General features: G+C 44.9%; 1 long non-coding RNA gene across 2 annotated transcripts; it reads right to left on the bottom strand.

Annotated features, from left to right (window-relative positions):
- Positions 1-141: 141 nt before the first annotated feature.
- LOC129624740 (uncharacterized) lies at positions 142-16142 on the bottom strand. Of its 2 annotated transcripts, none has more exons than XR_008701127.1 (4): positions 15763-16142; positions 15499-15559; positions 14547-14683; positions 142-1127 (listed from the first exon to the last, which is right to left on the bottom strand). It is a non-coding gene; the product is annotated as an uncharacterized LOC129624740 (long non-coding RNA). The 2 variants fall into 2 exon arrangements; XR_008701128.1 differs by lacking the exon at positions 142-1127 and adding an exon at positions 12108-12422.
- Positions 16143-17831: the final 1689 nt, after the last annotated feature.

Below are 17831 nucleotides of genomic sequence, written 5' to 3'. Positions count from 1 at the left end.
CACCATGTGAATTTTTTTGAATGTACTTTGTGCTGGCTTATTTCTAGTATGTTAATAAAATATTGGTCTCACTTGGGGAAAAAAATCCTTTTTTTGCCTCAAAAATTCCATAATGTTGATCATTTTATTTTACTCTTATCACCATTATATTCATGCTAGGGATAACAGTGCTCCTCCCTCTATTATAAATGCTACTTGATCTCTTTGAAACACATTATTTGCTGTGTGTGGAATATTTGGGCATGCTTGATAGAAAATTATAAAACATTTCAATTTTTTTTTTTTTTTTACCAAGGAAAGTATCTGATTTTGTACAACTTACACAGAACTTTTTTAGTACTAAAAACAATGAAATTATTTCACTTCTGATATTTAACAATAAGAAGACATTACCTCCCCAAGACAGGCCCCTACAGCCACAGACTAGACTCTGCCATCAGCATACTACTGGTCTTGTATCTTCTGTGAGTCGTCTGTCGGGTTTGACAATCAAGTTGAATATTTTCTTACTTTTGATTGTAGAGAATTTTGAACATACGCACAAAAAGGACCAAAGTATATGTGTGCCCCTCACTCAGCCCTAAAATTTTAACCTCTAGTCATACCTGCCTCCTCTACTTCTCCATTAGTGTTTTGAAGCAAGTCACAGATATATAATTTTTATCATTTTACAAATCTCTACTAGAGAGATTATTTTAAATAACCATCTCCTATCTAAGAAGCAACAGAAATTACTTGGTATCAAATATGTAGTCAGATGATTTCCAGCTCTCATGAATGTCATTTTCTAATGGTTCCCATTCCATTGTTTTTTGTTTATTTTCTGACAATTTTTTCAAATAGAAGAAACCAGGTTGTTTGTTGTGTAGCGTTTCCCATAGCTTGCATTCTGCTGATCGTGTCCCCATTTCAGACTGAAATTATTTAACCCTGAATTCCTTCTTGTTCCTTAAAAGGTCTTTAAATAGATTACACAGCATGCAGCATTTAGAGTAAACTGTGTTTCAGAAGACTGTCTGGGGTGGGAGCTGGGAGGGCCATTCAAGAGATGGGGAACATACATAGACCTGCGGCTGATTCACGCTGATGTAAGGCAGAGACCAGCACCCTGCCACAGAGCAAGCATCCTGCAATAAAAAATAAATAAAATTTAAAAAAGAAGATTGCCTGTCACTTGTTGGCAGTGCAAACTAGAGCTGTTACCGCTATGTGCCTATTATATATTTATCTTCTATATAGAGCCGTTCTATAGTTACGTGTTCTATAGGGCTGTTACGGGGCTTCCCAGATGGTGCTGGTGGTAAAGAACCTGCCTGCCAATGCAGGAGACATAAGAGATGTGGGTTCGATCCCTGGGTCAGGAAGACCCCCTGGAGGAAGGCATAGCAACCCACTCCGCTATTCTTGCCTGGAGAATTGCATGGACAGGGGAGCCTGGCGGGCTACAGTCCATAGGGTCGCAAAGAGACAGACACGACTGAAGCAACTTCACACACACACACACACGGCTGTTACACAGTTACATGTTAGATACATGCTAAGTTGCTTCAGTCATGTCCTGTTTTTTGCAACCCTATAGACTATAGTCCACCAGCCTGCAGATGGTGGCTGCAGCCATGAAATTAAAAGACACTTGCTCCTTGGAAGAAAAGCTAGGACAAACCTAGACACCATATTAAAAAGCAGACTACTTTGGCAACAAAGGTCCGTGTAGTCAAAGCTATAGTTTTTCCAGTAGTCATGTATGGGTGTGAGAGTTGGACCATAGAGAAGGCTGAGCGCTGAAGAAATTGATGCTTTTGAACTGTGATGCTGGAGAAGACTCTTGAGAGTCCCTTGAACTGCAAGGAGATCAAATCAGTCAATCCTAAAAGAAATCAACCCTGAATATTCATTGGAAGGACTGATGCTGAAGCTGAAACTCCAATACTTGGGCCACCTGGGGCGAAGAGCCGGATCATTTGAAAAGACCCTGATGCTGAGAAAGATTGAAGGTGGGAGGAGAAGGAGATGACAGAGGATGAGATGGTTGGAATGCATCACCGACTCAATGGACATGAGTTTGAGCAAACTCCAAGAGATGGTGATGGACAAGGAAGCCTGGTGTGCTGCAGTCCATGGGGTCGCAAAGAGTTGGACACAACTGAGTGACTGAACAACATCGGTCAAGAATTACCCATGTGGAGGGGGTACTGGCAAAATGATGAACACCCAAGCCAAGTCTTCTGGTGACCCTAATGGCCTGCCTTCTTTTAGAAACAAGTCTCTGGGGGAGCAGAGACACGTGTTTCCTCTTGGCTTTAAAGACCCAAGTTACAGCAGATGGTGACGGTGTAGTCCATGTGCCATGAGAACTGCGGACAGAGAGACTTAGGTTTGAGTTTTAAGGTAATGAGGGAACTTGGGGGAGGACAAGGCAGAGACGGTGTTTGTCATAAGTGAGATGAAGACTTAGGTCTGAGGATTTCCTAGTTCTATGCACACAACTGCACCCCATGCAGGGCGTGATTCATTATTTGGAAGAAATAGAGAAAGCAGGAGAAATTCATGCTTAAATCAGAGGTTCCAAACTCTCTCAATGCCTTCAGCGCTTCTGAGTTTTTTCATTGCACCCCTTAGGCAAAATGACCAGAGATGTATTAATACATCTTTTGTTACCCAAACATTACTGACTGGAGTGTTTCAATATTCATTTACATAATAAAATTGCTGGCCACAGGCATTAGTTTCTGCAAAAACCTCCCGATCAATAATGTGTTAAGCAGCATGTGTTCACGACTTAATTATGTTTTATATCGCTTGGAAAAAATATATAAATTCAAAGAAAAAAATATTTGTATTTCATTCTCACATGACCACACTTATTAGTGGGATGTGTGTGCCTGCCTGTTGGGCACTGCACAACGTTTAGAACTTTAGGAATCAGATTGGACACTCCACATTAATTGTGGTGCAGTACTTGCTTTTCTTTCTGCAACAGCTAAAAACCTCAGCTTCACAAAGAGATTAACGTAATAGGAATGTAGCACCATTTAATAATCGTGAACTACCTTGATCTAGCAGTTCACGCTGTGTCCAGCAGATGTCGCTCTATTTCCCTCACAAGTTAAACCGATTCCCCGTGGCCACAGGGCACAGGTTTGGAAGCACAGAGAAACACTAACAAAAGGAGTAGACGAAATAAAAGCCCCATGAAGTGACTGCTGTCTGTACCCAAAGGATCAGGAAAGAGGAAGCTGAGTAGGACACGGTACTTTGGACAGTACCCACCCTATTCCAGATACTGAGGCAAGAGAGGCGGATGGCTCTCTCCAGGGTTAAGCAATGGGAGATTCACTCCCTGCGGATGAAAACTGCGTGACAAGAAGAGCGAGACAGTTAAGGGGAGGTGGCTGGGACCCGCCCAGACCACATAGTTCTTATTCTCAAAGTCAGGAAACCGCCCTGACCACACATGCTCAGAAAAGGCTCCGTGGAGGCCAAAGGGGAGTTACGTCAAGGGATGTTCTACCCAAACGCCTTTTGGGTAAAATCCGTCTTGTGGTTAAGAGGTGTGTGTGCACGCATATGGGAGGATCCTGAGATATGCCAAATATGGACTGGGAACCAAGTAAATCAAAACGACTGGCCAAAGGAAACCCAGAAGAAATGCCCCATTAAAGTAATTCAAACCACTAGTCAAAGCTATGGTTTTTCCAGTAGTCATGTATGGATGTGAGAATTGGACTATAAAGAAAGCTGAGTGCTGAAGAATTGATGCTTTTGAACTGTGGTGTTGGAGAAGACTCTTGAGAGCCCCTTGGACTTCAAGGAGATCCAACCAGTCCATCCTAAAGGAAATCAGTCCTGAATATTCATTAGAAAGACTGATGCTAAAGCTGAAACTCCAATACTTTGGCCACCTGATGTGAAGAACTGACTCATTTGAAAAGACCCTGATGCTGAGAAAGACTGAAGGTGGGAGGAGAAGGGGACAACAGAGGATGAGATAATTGGATGGCATTACCGACTAGGTGGACATGAGTTTGAGTAAACTTTGGGAGTTGGTGATGAACAGGGAGGTCTGGTTTGCTGCAGTCCATGGGGTTGCAAAAAGTCGGACACGACTGAGCGACTGAACTGAAACCACTATGAGGGCAAGACTCCGCAACTCTCTCTCTGACTCTGCCCTTGTGTCTACCCACACACACTGTACTCTTTTTTTCCTCTGAATAAATACTTGCTTCACTGCTTTCTGTCTTTGTGGGAATTCTTTTCTGCAAAGCCAAAGGGCCAGGGCCCTTGTCACTGACCACTGGACTAGTGGCTAGGATCTGGTGCTTTCTCCACAGTGACCCAGCCTCAACCTCTGGCTGGGAACCCAAGCTCCGCTCCAAGCCGTTGCAGGCCAAGGCCACCTGAGATCGATACCACAAGTAAATCACACCCTTTCCTCTCTGCCCTGGGCCCCGTGCCAGTGTGGACTATGCCCTATCCTCCAATAAAGAGTGGATGCCCCCCCCCCTTCTCCCTCCCAGCCCAGGGGTAAAGTGTCCACAGATTGAGGCTGGTGCCCAGACTTTCACCAAATGGGAAACTGTTAATAACAGCCAAGGTAGAAGATTTAAAGAGGAACTAGAAAAAAGAGTCCAGAATGTATGAAAACATTACTCTCATCCCCCAAGAACCAGGAGCATGTCGTCTCACTTCAGTGAGAAAAGACAAGAATCTGTGCAAGATTTTAAAGCAGCCATCATAAAAATGCTCCAGTGAACAATTAGAAGCACTCTTGCAACAGATGAAAAAATGAAGACAGAAAAGAAATAGACGATAAGAAAAATCAATTGAAAAATATTTTGCCCGGAAAAATTCAATTAAAAAGCTCATTGAATGGGCTCAGTAGCAAAAAATGCAAATGACCAAAGACAGAATCAGCGAGAAATTCCCAAACAGGATACACCCAAGGAAATTTATGCCAAGATACACCATCATAAAATGTTTGAAAACTAAAAACAAAGAAAAATATTGAAAGCACTCTCTGCTATCCAAACCCTCCAATGAATCCCCATCTTATTCAAAGAAAGAAAAGTCCATACAACAACCTCCAAGGCCCTGCATGATCTGGCTCTCTACTAACCTTCCAGGTTCATCTTATATTTCTCTTCCTTTGACTACACACTCTAGCCACACTGGCCTCCTTCCTGTCCCTTGAATGTTCCAGATATGCATTTACCTAGGGCCCTTGCTCTATTTATTCCCCTTCTCAGAAATCTCCTTCCCCAAACATCTGTTGAATTCATTGAATGACTAGAGTGATAAAATGAGACCATCCACATGACACAGATTCTGAAAGTCCCCCATTCTTCCACTAAAATGTTCTATACTGGCTTCCCCAGAGCGCAACTATGGAAAACAGTATGGAGCTTCCTCAGAAACTTACAAATAGGAATGCCATACAATCCAGCATGTCTACTTCTAGGTATTTATCCAAATAAAATGAAAACCCTCATCTGAAACTATGTCTGTTGCAATATTGTTCAGGATAGCCAAGACAGGAAAATAACCTAACTGTCCACCGATGGACAGATGGGCAAAGAAAACGTGAGAGATTTATACATATACATAGATATATTCATTTATTTCAGTCTTTAGAAAAAAGAATGAAATCTTGCCATTTGTGACAACATGGATAGAACTTGAGGGTGTTATACTCAGTGAAATGAAAAGCGGAAGTAAAGTCGCTCAGTTGTGTCCGATTCTTAGCAACCCCCATGGACTGTAGCCTGCTGGGTTTCTCCGTCCATGGGATTTTCCAGGCAAGAGTACTGGAGGGGGTTGCCATTTCCTTCTCCAGGGGATCTTCCTGATCCAGGGATTGAACCCAGATCTGCTGCATTGCAGGCAGATTCTTTACCATCTGAGCCACCAGGGAAGACCAAGTGAAATAGTCAGAAAGAAAAAGACACGAGCATATGATCTTACTTACAGGTGGAATCTAAAACCAAGCAAACAACCAAAACCCAGTCTTGGAGGCTGTCTGAGATATGAGATGGGGTGTGGATGAAATGGGCGAAAAGGATCAAGAAAACTCCAAAAGGAGGAGGGGGGAGTTGGGGGAAAGCAATTCTGTTACTTGTAGCAAACAGTGATAACTTGGGGACTTCCCTGGTGGTCCAGTGGCTAAGACTCTGAGCTCCCAGTGAGGGGGACCTGGGTTTGATCCCTGGTCAGAGAACTGGATCCCACACCCTACAGCTAAGAGTTTGCGTACTGCAACTGAAGATCCTGCGTGCCACAGTGAAGACCCAGCGCAGCCAGATCAATCAATCAATCAATAAAATGCCTTTTTTAAAAGCGATAGTTAAAGTTCCATTTTTTCTAAAATTCATAGTGTCCTTAAGGGAGAACATATTGACAACTAAATGTGTATATTTTCACTGATTTCATTTTAAGACTCATAAATTTCATATATATTTGTTAGTTAAAAAAAAAAGAACTGTCAAAGGACTCTTTCTGATTTTTCTGCACAACATATAAACCATCCCATAGCTTTCGCAGCAACTCAGATATTCCCTCTAAATACCCAGAAAAGCACAATACTACATCTTCGCCAACTGATTAGTAGATTTAGAACATGCATTTCATCATAGGATTACAAGAATTATTACAAAATAAGCCATATCACTTCTCCTTGCTGACAAAAATAGATTGGAACTCTGGAAAGGAAAGTGTGCCCTTCATCCAAGAATCTCAACTGATTGTGAGTGGCTGCACAGTAAATTTACCAGGACTCAGCATTGCTCTGTGTTTGTCCTAAGTTAACATGTCATCAGTTCTTCAAAATTCAGCTGTTGCTGCCATATCACCTGCCAAAGGGAGTAAATACATCGCAACGTACGTTCTAAACACCATTTAATACCATCCTGAGGTTCTGATGGACAACGCAGAGCCTGTGACCTGACCACAGATGACCATTTCTTTAGGGAACTCCTGTTCCCATGGATACGGGAGAAAGTTCATCAGCCCACACCCATCAAGCACCAGGCATACTTGGTATACATTATGGCCTTTACTCTTCACGTGGACCCTAGCGTTAACTGCTCCATTTTATAGATGAGGAAACTGAGGTTCAAAATTTCCACAACTTGGCCAAAAATGAAAAAGTGAACGTGTTACTCAGTTGTGTCCGACTCTTTGGGACCCCATGAACTGTAGCCCACCAGGCTCCTCTGTCCATGGGATTCTCCAGGCAAGATACTGGAGTGGGTAGCCATTCCCTTCTCCAGGGGATCTTCCTGACCCAGGGAATGAACCGGCGTCTCTTGCATTGCAGGCAGATTCTTTACCATCTGAGCCACCGGGGAAGCCAAAGTCATCAATTAATGGGCAACATCTGAGTTCTGCTGCTGCTGCTAAGTCACTTCAGTCGTGTCCGACTCTGTGTGACCCCATAGATGGCAGCCCACCGGGCTCCCCCGTCCCTGGGATTCTCCAGGCAAGAACACTGGAGTGGGTTGCCATTTCCTTCTCCAGTGCATGAAAGTGAAAAGTGAAAGGGAAGTCGCTCAGTCATCTCCGACTCTTAGCGACCCCATGGACTGCAGCCTACCAGGCTCCTCCATCCATGGGATTTGCCAGGCAAGAGTACTGGAGTGGGGTGCCATTGCCTTCTCCAATCTAAGTTCTACCCCCAGTCTAATTCCAAAGCTTGATCTCTAATTTGTTGAATCTCTGATTCATTAGAGAACAGGATACACAATCCACATTAGCTTTAAAGGTCAGGTATGAGATTCCAAAGGCAGCTACTTGAGGCTGTGTTTCCAGACAGACAGAAAGGAGGCACTCTGGGAGCTTCAGTTTCCTCTCAGCCCCTCTTTGAACTTTCTCACGGTCTTGTTTTTCCAAAACCACTGTTCCTTCTTAGCTGGCCAGTTGAAGCAAATGGGAAAGTGGAAAGGCACAGAACTGCCAGCCAGGGACCTTGGGGTCAGACCCAACTCCGTTACTATCTCCGAACCTCCCTGGGTTTTTCTATTGTAAAATCAGAGCACTGTACTAGGTTAGTGGTTTCCCTTATGTGAGCCTGAATAAAAGCTACTTGACATTTTGAGCTGGCAGAACCTAAGCTGTCTCCTCCTAGCCTAAGATACCATGACCGGCATGAATTCTCACCAAGCCCTTCTCGACAGTTCACACCAGCCCACCGCGATCTCTTCCTTCTCTGAATTCATGGCTCATTATCTACCACAGACAATGCTGCCCTGACATTTACAGGGCCCAGAGCAAGAATGCAAGGCCCACATACCCTTTGTCTAAACACGTAAAAGTTATCAATCAAACTAACAAGCTGTGATACAAAACATGTTCTAACCTTCGAGGTAACAAATAAATCTTCATAAAGCCTGGGCTTAAATTTAGAACTCCCAGACTTCCTGGGGATCTGCTTGGGAAACTGGAGAGGGTGGGGGTGCAGATCTTGGCTCATAGCCCCTCACCCCTCCTGTCCCCATTTGGCTCCGTTCTCACAAGGAAGGACAACATCACACTTGCGGGTGTGGACACAGCACAACAGAAGCTCCATCAGCCTTCCCCAACACACACAAATACACACTGAGCGATCCTTGCCTACTGTTGCGTCCTGCCATGGGTGACTTGGAAAAAAAACACATCCAGACCCTAAGGGTTGGCTCAGGACCATGGGGAGGGGTATTCTGGAGTCCAGGGAACCCCCAGCACATGCAGAAGGTGGGTGGGTACCTCCCCTGCCACACACAGCAGGCACTCCTTCCCTGCAAGGTGGGCTCTGGCTGGAAGAAAGCCAGGCCCTCTGAGACCTGCGTGCAGAGCAGGGGACTCTCTTGCTGGAGACTTGGACGCTTGCTGGAGTTATTGATGGAGATGTCACCAATAACTTTGGGACATTCCTTTCATGCTTTCTTAATCTCCCCTTATCTTCCCCTTGTCAGATAAGATCTTTAGATAGTTTTGCTTCCTGTGGGTCCCAGCCCTTCTCTAACTACCAGGTTTAGGTAAGAGAATTGGATCTTTTACTTCCAGACTACCGACAGAGTTTCCTTTGCAGAAAGCCTCTTCTCTTGCAAGCTTCCTTACTTCACATTTATACAGAATTCTGGAAATCCAAGCCACCAAGGCTGGTGACTCAGATGGTAAAGAATCTGCCTGCAATGTGGGAGACCCAGGTTCAATCCCTAGGTCAGGAAGATCCCCTGGAGAAGGGAATGGCAACCCACTCCAGTATTCTTGCCTGGAGAATTCCATGGACAGAGGAGCCTGGTGGGCTATAGTCCATGGGGTCTTAGAGAGTTGGACATGACTGAGTGACTTAACAAGTTCACACTCACTTTCAGGAACCAAATGTGTCATCAGCCATTCGGATTTTCATAGCCTAAAAGTATTTCCTCTCCACTTCATATCGAAGTTGATTTTCTAATTTACTTGTTGTCTATTGTAAACAGATTTCTCTAGTATATTCATCACAGTCTTTGAAACAGTGTATATCCACGTAGGGCTTCCCCTGTGGCTCAGTGGTAAAGAATCCACCTGCAATGCAGGAGACTCGGGAGACACGGGTTCGATCCCTGAGTCGGGAAGATCCCCTGGAGAAGGAACAGAGTCTGACACAACTGAGCACATGTCCATGTAGGTGTCTGTGGCTCCCTGGATGTATGGCTCTTCGGCCAGATATGGGATCCTTGGAGTCCAGCCTTTTCTAGCAGTGGTTGGTAAATACTATCTAACTGCCTCCCAGCCTCAAGTGATGACAAATGAGACAGTCAGCACTGCTCCGGATCTCTTTCTGTGGTAAATTTCTTATACTTTAGCTCAGAAGCTTTTCTGATCTGTAAGGAGGGAGTCCAACAGAGGGTGAGGGGAAAACGGGCAAGGTCCTTGTACATCTGAATCCTGGCAGGTCCCCAGGAAAAATATGGAAGTCCGGTAGCCCAGCAGCTGTTTTGCTCAAAAGTAGCTGGAAGAGCGGCACAGAGGTGTTTAGGTTGCCATCTTCCCAGAAAACCCACGACATTTACAGCACTTTTTTGTTTTGTTTTTTGGCCTCGAAGCATATCAGGGGATCTCAGTTCCCCTACCAGGGACTGAACCCGCGAGCCCTGCAGTGGAAAAGTCCTAACCGCTGGACTGCCAAGGAAGCTCTACAGCACTTGCTAAAGCGCCTGTTCAATCTTGAAGGGGTCTGGCAGACCACCACCACTCCCCCCACCCCCCCGCCATGGTGCCATTCCCTACTCGTATACCATAAACAATACGGTAGTGTTCTTCTCGTCCACAACTTCACAAATGTCAGATAACTGTCAGTCTTTGAAATTTTTCCCCTCTAATGAGAATGAAATGGTATCTCACTATTGAGATTATCGTTTAGATAGCTTTATCCAGATAGCGTTGAACACAGTAAACCACATATTCTTCAATAGTACAGTTTTCGAAGTTTGACACAAGTTGATACCCATGAAACCATCACCACAAACAAAATAATGAACATATCCAACACTCCCCCAAAATTTCCTCGTGCTTTTAAAACAATCTCTCCACCCTGCTTTTCCTCACCCACTCCACACCTGTTTTGCAGAAAACCAGTGACCTGCTTTCTGACAAGACAGATTAGTTTGCATCTTGTAGAATTGTATGTAAATGATTCATTATTTTGAGATTCATCTGTGATGTAGCATGCATCCATCACTCATTCCATTTTACTGCTAAGGAAGTACTCTGCCAAATGAATATACCATAATTTATTTATTCACCTATTGTTAAACATGAGAGTAATGCTTGGGGCTTCCCACGTGGCGCTAATGCTAAACAATCCACGTGCCAGTGCGGGAGATCAAGAGACCCGGGTTCGATTGCCGGGTCAGGAAGATCCCCTGGAGTAGGAAATGGTAACCCATTCCAGGATTCTTGCCTGGAGAATCGCATGGACAGAGGAGCCTGGGGGGCTACAGTCCGTGGGGTCACAAAGAATCAGACACAGCACAGAATAGTATCTAGTTTTGGGCTACTCCGAATAAAATTGCTATGGGCATGAATGTAGAAATCTTTGTATAAATGTATTGCTTCATTCCACTTAAGTAAACTCCTAAGCTGGATTTGATGTCAGACGTCAGACCTACGTTTGACATGTTAGTAAGCTGTGGAGCCGCCTGGGCTTGCCCTGGATTCCGCCTCCCTTCTCTATTGCCTTGATACAGATGTGGAAATGGAGGCGCAAAGTTTCAACGTGTGTTTGTTAGTCTCTCAGTCGTGTCTGCCTCTTTGCGACCCTGTGGACTGTGGCCCACCAGGCTCCTCTGTCCATGGGATGCTCCAGGCAAGAATATTGGAGTGGGTTGCCATGCCCTTCAGGGGATCTTCCTGACCCAGGGATGGAACCTGGGACTCCTGCATTGCAGATAGATTCTTTACCATCTGAGCCACCAGGGAAGCCCACCAAAGTTTCAGTAACGTGGCCAAAGTCACCAGTTAATGGACTCATCTGAATTCTGTCCCCAGTCTAATTCCAAAACCTCACTAGAGAATGGGATACACAAGTCACATTATTTTTAAAGACTGGGTATGAGATTTCAAAGGCAGCTACTTTAGATGGCACCCCACTCCAGTACTCTTGCCCAGAAAATTCCACGGACGGAGGAGCCTGGTAGGGCTACAGTCCATGGGGTCGCAAAGAGTCAGACACAACTGAGCAACTTCACTTTCTTTCTTTCTTTCTTTCCAGACACAGAGGGAAGGCACTCTGGGAGCTTCAGTCTCCTCTCGGCCCCTCTTTGAACTACCGCACACTCCTGTTTTTCCAAAGCTGCTGTTCCTTCCCAGATGGCCAGCGGGAGCAAATAGGAAAGCAGAAAGGCCCAGAATTGCCAGCCAGGGACCACGGAGTCAGACCCAGCTGTCACTATCTGCCGAACCTCCCTGGGCTTTTTCTATCACAAAATAAGAGCACTGTACTAGGTTAATGGTTCCCCCATGTGAACCTAAAGAAAAAATACCTTTTTAGCTGGCATAGTCTCAGCTGTCTCCTCTTAGCCTAAAATACCATGACCGGCAGTGAGTTCTCACCAAGCCTTTCTCAACAGCCTACACCAGCCCACCGTGATCTCTTTCTTCTCTGATTTCATGGCTCCTCACCTCCATTGACAAGGCTGCGCTGACGTTGACTGGGTCCAAGTTAATCGCAGCACTCACCGCTCTTGTTTTCTGTTTCTCCGGGATCGCTTCTTCTGCGGACTGATGTTCAGTGTATTGGGAACCACTGATTCCTGCAGGTCACCCAGTTTTCTGTTGTTTCAGGCAGATGGGTAAATTCAGTCCCCATTACTCCATCTTGACCAAATGCAGAGAAGTACCTCTTCCAAAGCCATAAATTCGTATTTATTTTTGTCTCTCTTTTGCACTTGATCTTAGCTAAAAGGCTGAGAAGTGATATTTTCGTCATTCTTTTAAAAAAATAATAAATACATTTAAGGTTACAAGTTTTCCAGTGAATGTTTCTTCCACATCCTTCAGACTTTGGATACTTAGTTCCTTTTCTGCTCATTTGAATGGTTTCTAATTTCTGCTTTGTTTTGTTACTTAATCTATTGTCTAAAACAGGGGTCCCCAACCTCCAGAGTCTAATGCCTGATGATCTGAGGTGGACCTGATGTAGTAATAGAAAAAAGTCATCCGCAAACCATCCCCTACTTGGTCCGTGGAAAAACTGTCTTCCACAAATCAGTCCCTGGTGCCAAAAACGGTTGGGGACCACTACTCTAAAAGACTGAAGTGGGTTGCCATTTCCTCGCTTGGGGGATCTTCCTGACCCAGGGATTGAACCGGAGTCTTTTATGTCTCCTGCATTAGCAGGCAGGTTCTTTACCACTAGGACCACCTGGGAAGTCCATTATAAAACATGCCTCAAATTTCAGAGAACAGTGCAATGAATCTCTGTGTACCATTTCCCCAGATTCAGTAGTTATCAAGATTTTTCCATATTTATTTCATCTATGCATATCTGTTTTCTTTTTTATTGTTGTTATTTTCAGGAGAATCCTAGACAATATGTCATTTCCCTCCAGCATATTTTAGTCCCTAGAATATAAAAACATTTTCTTCTTTAACCACAATGTTATTATCACACCTAATAAAATTAACAGTAATTATTCAAAACCGTTTTATGATCAAGTTCTCCTGATTATCTCAAAATATTTATACACATTGTTTATTTAAAATAGGATCGAGGGACTTCCTTCCTCCTGTGGTTGAGACTCCACGCTTCCAGTGCCTCCACTGCAGGGGCCACTGGTTCGATTCCAGGTCAGGGAACTAAGATCCCACATGCCAAGCATGGCAAGGCCAAAAAAGAAAAAAAAATTTTTTTTTAAAGGATTGAATCAGGGTCCATTCATACATTTGGTGGTTGTGGATTTTAAGGCTCTTTTGATCAAACAATCCCCCCTCTTGCTCCTTTTCCCCTGCCATTGGCTTGTTCAATAAGCTAGGCTAGTTGTCCTGTAGAATGTCCCACGTTCCGGTTTTATTTAACTTCTTTTCTATCCCCTGTATGTCTCCTACTTCACTGTAGAGACTTGATTAGGTTCAGGTTTGACTTCTTTTTGGCAAGTATGTCACAGTTGGTGCTGTGTGCTTCATATCGCATTGCATCTGGAGGCAGCTAATGTCGAGTTTCTATTTTCAGAGACGCTAAGGTTGATCAAAGGATTTGGGTGGTGACAGCCTGATCACTCCATTAGAGCTCCCCACCAATCATGGGTCAAGTGACATCCTTTGCTGACTGTTGTCTGACTCAACTATTGGGGGTGACAGAGTGTTACTTTCCTGTCATTTCTTATATGCATTAGCTGGAAAGTGAAAGTGTTAGTAGCTCAGTCCTGTCTGACTCTTTGCAAGCCCATGGACTGTAGCCCGCCAGGCTCCTCTGTCCATGGGATTCTCCAGGCAAAAATACTTGAGTGGGCAGTCATTCCCTTCTCCAGGGGATCTTCCCAACCCAGGGATTAAACCCGGGTCACCTGCATTGCAGGCAGATTCTTTACTATCTGAGCCACCAAGGAGATTGGAATTCTAGTATTAGCTAGACTTCCGCTGTAAATAAGAACTGTCATTCTTCAATTAGGGCTGTTTGACTATCCGAAGGGTGAGGTAGGTATGTAATTCTTTCCTTCTAATTGCCAGTTTTCAGAGTAAGAAACTGGTGCCCTCAGACAAAACCCCGATTCCAAAACCTACAGGCACCGCGAGATTCACAGCAACACTGTTCACAGTACCCGAGACCAGGAGGCCCCCTAAATGGCCACTGGCAGACGAGTGGGCAAAGCAGATGCGGTGCATATATATATATGTACACACACAATGGAATATCACTCAGCCATGAAACAGGAATGAAAAATGCCATTTGCGGCAACATAGATGCACCTAGAGATTATCACGCTAAGTGAAGTCAGACAGAGACAGATAAATATCATATAATATCACTTATACGTGAAATATAAACTATGACCCAAATGAACTTATCTACAAAGCAGAAACAGACTCACAGACAGAGAACAGACTTCCGGTTGCCACGGGGCACAGATGGGTTGGGAGGTTGGGCTGAGCAGATGCAAACTATTGTATACACAGCGCATGAGCAACAAGCTCCTCCTGCACAGCACAGGGATCTCTAGTCAATATCCTGTAATAGACCAGGATGGAAAATGTGGAAAAGAATACATATGCGTAACTGAGTCATTTTGCTGTACAGCAGAAATTACACAACATGATAAACCAGCTATACTTCAATTTAAACAAAAGCAAGAAAGGAAATGGGCGCCCTGGTACTTGCAATGATGTGCAGTGAGCTGGGTCTCTCTTTCATTTTCTCTCTTCCATATATCCATTCAACTGGTTGAATTAATTGAATGAATACACATTTCTTATTAATTCCCTAATTGTGCCCCTCTGTGAGTTGAGGGCCCTCTAGAGCCAACAGCTTCAGGGATGAGGTGGGGGTGGGGGGTAAAAATTCCCCCAAAGAGCCAGTGGCCACTTTATCTCAGAAAGCTATGATGCTGCTGGGGTGAGTCCTTCACAAGCAAACCTTGTTGGGCTCTCCCCACCTGTAGCCACTGAGTTCCAGTTTACTGCCTTTGGATGGGAATATCAGCCTTGAGAGTCACCTGGTTTCCATGAGAGCCCAAGAGCCCAGGAGCTGCTCTTCAAAAGGTGGGGTTAGGGGAGTCGCATCAAGGGGTGACAAGTTCAAAACCCCTGGGGCTGCACCTGAGTGGAGGCTCCTCTCTTTGCCCAAGACTCCACTGCCAATAATCATTAGTCACAGAGACTTATATAAATAGCTCAGACCTGGCCGAAGGCCATCCCCCAGGGAACCAGTGCTCCTCTGCATGGTCAGAATCATTCTCTCTGGCACTCATGGGACTGAAAGGGCAAGGACCTAACATCGTCCAGATATAAAAGCATCTACACCAGCAATAGTCATTAACTTCATACCTTATTAGAGAAATGTAAACTCAATATCCTTGCTGAAAGGGACCTTTGCAGTTATCCGTTTCTGCTTGGGTCAGGTCAGAGAAAAGAAACCACACGTTAATACAACAGGGCATGTCGAATGCAGAGAATTAATAGCTGTAACAGGAGATTGGGATAACGAGGCATTGGCTATTAAGAAGAGAGCAAAAAGACTGTAGAAGCAGCAAATACAGGGAGCAGCTGCTACCCTTAGGGCTGGGACGGGACCCCCTTTTCCCCACTTACCTCCATCGATGGGGCTGAAACCCACATCTTGTTGAGAGGGCAGGGCCCCAGCAAGCCTGGTGGGAGAGAAGTTGCCCTGGTGGTTGGTGCTGGTCATATTCCTTGGAAGTCTGCCCTAGAGGGTGCCAGGGAAAGGTGTTCCTGGGGAAGGACTGAGCTACAAAACTGTTCAAGGATGTTGGGGGAGATGGGGGTTCACTGCTTCCCCTGGTGCTGCTGACTGCTGGGTCCCTTGCACAGAGCAGCAGAGGAGCTTTGAGCTCAGCAGAAGCTGGGGCCTGGGGAGGCCACGTGTGCCGAAGGAGCCAGACCTGGGAGGTCCTCTCGGTGGCGCCAGCACACCTGGACCAGGAGGCGGACCCTGTCCACCTGCGCCCTCTACTGGCAAAGGGTAGCATTGTTCCTGCGGGCAAAGGAAATATGTTTAAGGAACCCACAGCTATTTTCACAGAGCAGGCAAAAAAGGGTGAATTTCCCTGGTGGCTCAGACTGTAAGTCGTCTGCCTGTAATGCGGGAGACCTGGGTTCCGATCCCGGGGTTGGGAAGATCCCCTGGAGAAGGGGAATGGCAATCCACTCCAGTATTCTTGCCTGGAGAATTCCATAGACAAAGCAGCCTGATAGGCTGCGGTCCATGGGGTCGCAGAGTCAGACATGACTGAGCAACTTCACTGGTTCACTGGGTGGAGCTGAAAGGCAGGAAGCCTGTGATTGGCACAGTTCACCTATTGAAAGGGACAGTTCCTTGTATCACTATTATGAAAAAACTCCAGAAGCAAATGCTTCCCAGGTGGTACTAATGGTAAACGACCCACCTGCCCGCGAATGCAGGAGATACAAGAGATGCGATTTCCATCCCTGGGTCAGGAAGATCCCCTGGAGGAGGGCATGGAACCCACTCCAGTGTTCTTGCCTAGAGAATCCCACAGACAGGGGAGCCTGGCAGGCTACAGTCCATAGGGTCGCAAAGAGTCGGACACGACTGAAGCGACTTAGTGCGCATGGACGCCAGAAGCAAATACAATAAAAGGTTATGTTAAAATTTTAAGTGGTGGGACTTTGGTATTTATTATATCTGTTTTGTAACTTTCTAGATATTTTAAGCTTAGCAAAGAGAAAAAGTGATTGATATATTACTTCAGCTCGAGAACCCTTGAGCTGATAGATAAATCCCTCTGTACTGTGCTGTGCTAAGTCACTTCAGTCGTGTTAGACTCTTTTCAACCTCATGGACTGTAGCCCACCAGGCTCCTCTGTCCAAGGGATTCTCCAAGCATAATCCCTCTACATTTAAAGAAATTGACCTACATCAACTTTTTAAACATGTAGGATCCTGAATTCTGTTGAAGACACAAGAGATAATTTGTTCCCATCATTTATTCATCGTGTCACTTGTCTTAGTCGCTCAGTTGTGTCTGACTCTTTGTGACCCCATGGACTGTAGCCCGCCAGCCTCCTCCGTCCATGGGGATTCTCCAGGCAAGAACACTGGAGTGGGTTGCCATGCCCTCCTCCAGGGGATCGAACCCATGCCTCCAGCTTTGCAGGTGGATTCTTTATTGATTGAGCCACCAGGGAAGCCCATTATTTATTCATACTTTAATTTATTCATTAAACCTTTAAGAGCATCTCTTCTATGATGATAATCATCCCAGCCCCCAGCCCTCAATTTCCTCACAGTCCAGGGGGCAAGAGATAAAATCTTGGCTTGTTAAAGTGGACCAGAATGGAAGAGAATGCAAGAGAGGTTTATACTCAGAAAGTTTTGGAAGTTCTCCTGGTACCAGGATGCCTGAGTTGTGGTGAAGGAAATAATAAGAATTATCCAGGAGAGACTATTTCAGAGAGAAAAGCAATTGTTTCAAGAAAGAAAGAATCTAGCTCAGTATTTCACCTATAAATTAATTAAACCAAGAGGGTGGAAAGATGTATACTCTAAATAAGAAACATCCATAAAATTATAAAAATGAGATTAATATATTCTAAATAAAATGAGTGATAAGTTGGAGAGAGTTGAAGCAATTATAAATGGTCTATGATCCTACAGCTCTCATTGTGCCAGAAGAATT

The sequence above is a fragment of the Bubalus kerabau genome, chromosome 12 (assembly GCF_029407905.1).
Source record: "Bubalus kerabau isolate K-KA32 ecotype Philippines breed swamp buffalo chromosome 12, PCC_UOA_SB_1v2, whole genome shotgun sequence".
NCBI classification, from domain to species: Eukaryota; Metazoa; Chordata; class Mammalia; order Artiodactyla; family Bovidae; genus Bubalus; species Bubalus kerabau.
The sequence above is the reverse complement of the archived record's forward strand: the minus strand, read 5'-3'. Positions and strand labels throughout refer to the sequence as shown.